Here is a 4,873-nt window from a genome sequence, read left to right as displayed (position 1 = left end):
TGGGTGACCTTGACCAAGTCACTTCCCCACTCTGTGCCTCAGTTTCCCCATTTGTAAAAACTGGAAGACTGCTACTGACCTCCTTGCTAAAGTTCTTTGAGATCTACTGATGACAAGCACTAGAGAAGACCTAGATATCACTATTATAATACACAGACGCTTCTATAATATACTACACCTAATGGATTTTAAACCATTTGGAAATCTAGAACCAGGATGAAACTTTTAGCAAGCAATCTGGAAACTGTTGGATTCTATGTGGTTTGAAAACATTCTAGAATCCAGTGATGTCCTAGATCCAGTTGGGAATCTAGAACCCATGGACTTTGAGTTTGAACACATTGAGAGGCTTAAAATAAATGAAATTCCAGAGCCAGCTTGTAATGCAGAATCCAAGAGAGTCAATTAAATTAGAACACAGTCAGAGACCTAAAACCAGCAAGATTCTGGAGCTGGCTACTGATCTGGTGCCATTGATGACCCACTGAGTTTGAAAAAAATTGAGTGACCTAGAACGCATGGGAATCTAGAATCCAGGGACACTGCAGGGTTTATAAACTTTGACATAGCTGGAACACATCAGGTTTTAGAAACATTGGGGTCTAGGAACAACTGGGATGGCAAGTTTATAACTCTCCCTAAGTTTGGCCACCTTCACACCATCTTCTGTTTTGTGTTCTCGACTTCTGACTCGTGTCTTCCACTAGACTCAGGAGCACTGCTGCTGAGATCATCAACAAAAGCCACCTTGACCAGAGTGAGAAGAGACGTCCTGAAGACCTACCAGAAATTCTCCCCTACTAAGAGGTAGAGGTTGGTGGAGAAGCAGGCATTGAAACAGGACATGAAGGTGTAAATGACCAAGAGGACGCCCGTCACCAATTCTGTCACCTCCTTCTTGTACAGCTTCAAGCCATGGTAGAGGTGGTGGGGCAGCTAGTCGAGGAAGAAGGAAACCACTGTGTGGAAGGTGATGAAGAGCAACACAGCAGAGGCCAGGTGTGGGGTCTTCATGGTCTCTGTGGTCTTGCAGGAATTTGCCACTGTGGTTGGTGGGAGTGCCATGATATCTTGTTCCACAGTACCCTGGGAAGAGACAGAAGGGGGGTTGGAAGGGACGACAGTGGAGGTGACATGGGAGAGTGGAAGAGGAGAAAGGAGAAATACCAGAGTGGGTTAGGAAGGTAACGTTGGAGGGGACACCTTGCTGGGCAACCTCTGGTCCTCCAGAATATCCAGGCTGGATATTCCCAGAAACTGGGCTATAGCCGGTGGAACTCACTGCTACAGGATAGAGCTGTGAGCAATAGGGGAGGACAAGGGGAATAGAAGATATGGGAGAAGTGGGGAAGGGGACAGTCTAGGAGATCAAATATACAGCTATGCAGAGAATACCATGTAGCTGTGATCTGGCTGGCTCAGAGGAGCAGGGAATGGGCCATGGGGCCTTTCCCCTCTCAGGTGGCCAGCTCTAATCTGGCCCCAGGGCAGGGGATCATGCCTACTCAGTTAGGGGGGGATCGGTGCTCTTGACTCTTAGCATGCAGGAGCTGGTGACGGTGGAACTCACTGCTACAAGGAAGAAAAAGCCACCCCATCTCTCGTGCTCATCTGCCAGTCACAGGAACTGAGGCTACACCCTGACTCATGAGAGGGTGCAGAGTCCTTCTCACCCTCATTGTAACACAGGAAGCCTCAATCCACCGAGCTGTTTCTCTGCCCCCCAGCCGGGCTGCCAGCCCTGCAGCGGGGACCTCGGGGATTTTGCCTCTGTCTGGGGTTGCCTCCTTCACTTATTAGCATGGAGTCCTGTCTGCTCTGGAGAACGGCCTAATGGTTAGAGAATGCGGGAGGGGCTGGGAGCCAAGACTCCTGGGCTCTGGGAGGGACGTGGGATCCTGTTGCTTAGACTCCCCAAAGGGGGAACACCTCATCTGATTAACAGGAAACAAAACAGAAAAATTCACCCACGTCACAGACATCCCCTGCCACCTCTGTCTATTGTGTGCCCTGTGTTAACCCCAGGGCTAACGGTGGCAGGGACTTTGACAGGCCAACCCTACTGATACCAGCGGCAGGGAGTTTTACAGGAGAACCCCACTGATACCCAGTGGCAGGGAGTCCCACTGGTTTCCCTTTACAGTAGCAAATTTTTGTGGGTCCTAGGTGGCCTTAGCAAGGAAATTCCCCTTTAGACCAATGCTGGGCCCTCTTCCCATTGTTTTGACTCACCTGGGCAGCGGGTGGTGGAAACATGGACCCAGCAGAGAGACTCAGATGACATGTGTTTGCCCAGCAAAGCGTCTATGTGTCTGTCCCCAACTCAGCTTTGCCCTGTGTGTTGAGTTCACTCCCCTTAACTCTGTGTCTTCTACATGCGCCACCCCCACCTGCTCTCTCACGTTGAAAAGCTGCAAACCATAAACGGAAATGGTCATTCGGACACTGTCTTAGCAGAGCAACCACCTAAGAAACTGCTTGAAAACTAGCCCCCACTCCCCTCCAAGAGACAGGGCTAGAATCCAGTGGGAGATGTAGTCATGGCCCCACGCCTCGCTGTGCTAGGCACTGTATAAAGACAAGAGAGCGCTTACTGTCTAAGGAGTCAGTATTTTCTAGAGACCAGGTCCAGGTCTCAGGAGGCCTTGGTACCATTCCTGGCTCTGCCACTGGCGGACTAAGTGACCTTAGCCAAGTCACTTCCATACTCCCTGCCTCAGTTTTCCCATTTGTAAAAACTGGGAGACTGCTACTGACCTCCTTGGCAAAGTTCTTTGAGATCTACTGAGGACAAGCACTAGAGAAGAGCTAGCTATAGCTCTTATAATACACAGACTCTTCTATAATACACCACACACAATGGATTTTATACCATTTGGAAATCTGGAACCCCCATGAGATTTTTAAGTCAACAAAGAGTCTGGAACCTGTTGGAGTCTATATGGTTTTAAAACACTCTAGAATCCACTGGGATCCTAGCACCGGTCAGGAATCTAGAACCCATGGACTCTATTGAGTATGAAGTCTTTGAGAAACTTAAAACAAAGATTCCAGAGCCAGCCAGTGATGCAGAAGCCATGAGAATCAGTTAGGTTAGAATACATCAAGAAACAAAAACAAACAAGATTCTGGAGCCAGCTAGTGATCTGGAACCCTTGACAGCCATGGACTTTGAAAAAATTGAGAGAACACATGGGATTCTGCAGATAACGAGGAATCTGGAATCGGTTTATAAACATTGAGATACCTGGAACCCATAGGGTTTCAGAAGCATCAGGGATGAAGAAACAAGTGGGATGACAAGTTTCCAATGCTCTCTAACTCCAGGTACTTTCAGGCACTCATGACCGACACCGGCACCGCATTCTTCTGGAGCAGCAGGCCATGGCAGAGGTGGTCGGGCAGCCAGCAGATGAAGAACGACACCACCGCAGTCACCATGACTTTGAAAGGCTTCCCGCTCCTCACCGTCCCCTTCTTCTTAATCTCCAGCCCCTTCCGGCCCTGGCATCCCACGCTGGTGAGGAGGGGCAGCAGGGCGTCCAGCAGAAACTGCACCCTGAACAGCAGCAGATGGAGACATCTCCTCCAGGCCTGCGTCTCGGCTCCGTCCCCTTCTCCAGAGAAGGTGTAACTATTCTTGCAGACGACTCCAGGAGTTAGGGAGCGCTGAGGGTGAAGGAGACGAGCTACACGCCCGCGACCAGCTTCCTGATCTGGGTCACAGTGCGGGGATGGCAGCACCAGACGGGGGGCAGGGGAGAGTGCAGCGGTCCAGGCTGGTGAGGGTGAGGAGGAAGATGGCAGAGAACATGCCCAGGGAGAGGCAGGCATTGAGTTCATACATGGCCATGCCCAAGACCCAGTGGAAACCCAGGCAGAGGGGCTGTGAGACCCTAAGGAGGAGCAGGAAGAACACAAAGGGGATTGGAGGAGACAGAAGAGGGGAAGGGAGAGAGAGAGGCAGACGTGTGCAGCTCGTGCCCTAGCAGTGAGAAACACGGCATTTCATTCTCCTCCCTGCACAAACCAATGAGGCTGCAGCCACACACAGGACCCACTAGACCCCACTCCCCTCAGAATTCAACCTTGGTCTCGTGTACCGTGCCGTTGGGGGCTGTTTTCCCAGTAGCATTGGGTTCCCATCCGGGGTTTCAGGGTCCCAGCTCCGAGGATGGGGCCTGTGTAACGAACACTCTGGGGGGGCTGGGTGTGACTGAGATTGTATCTAGAATAGGAAGGGGCCGCATTTCACAGGAGTTGTCTCACCCAGGGATGTACCCACAACATGTAGATAACACAGGACCCCACACAACTATTGACCTGCTCTAACCACTAGACCCCACCCCACTCCGAGAGCTGGGGACAGAACCCAGGGTCCTTACTCCCAGCTGCCCCCTGCACTAGCCCATGAGACCCCACTCATCTCCCAGAAGCGGGGACAGAACCCAGGAGTCCTGGCTCCCAGCCCTCCTGCTCTAACCCCCAAGACCCCCCACTCCTTGGCTGGGAGTTGCATCATTTGTGACTCAGATTTTGTTGTGAGCTAATGGGGCTGGGTGGTTATCTCTGGGTCATGGTGCAGCCCCCTCTCAGGAAAGGACTTCTGCAAAATACAGCCCCTTCCTCTTCACGGGGGCACACCTCAGTAGATGAGCTACTGGCCAAGCATCTAGTGCATTAGAGTCGGGGGGCTGGGAGCCAGGACTCCTGGGTTCTGGGCGAGGCTCTGGGAGGGAGAGGGGCTAATTTTAAAGCAGTGGCTGTTGCTTAGGTGGTTTATTTGCTAAAACAGTGTCCAATGATCATTTCCGTTCATGGTTTGCAGCTTGTGGATCTCAGAGAGCAGGTGGGGGTGGAGCATGTAGAAGAC

General features: G+C 51.5%; 1 pseudogene; it reads right to left on the bottom strand.

The window, feature by feature from the left end:
* Window positions 1–654: 654 nt before the first annotated feature.
* On the bottom strand, window positions 655–4,135 carry LOC141977551 (putative G-protein coupled receptor 33; annotated as a pseudogene).
* Between the last annotated feature and the right edge of the window lie 738 nt (window positions 4,136–4,873).

Source organism: Natator depressus, chromosome 24 (assembly GCF_965152275.1).
Source record: "Natator depressus isolate rNatDep1 chromosome 24, rNatDep2.hap1, whole genome shotgun sequence".
Lineage (NCBI taxonomy): Eukaryota > Metazoa > Chordata > Testudines > Cheloniidae > Natator > Natator depressus.
The sequence above is the reverse complement of the archived record's forward strand: the minus strand, read 5'-3'. Positions and strand labels throughout refer to the sequence as shown.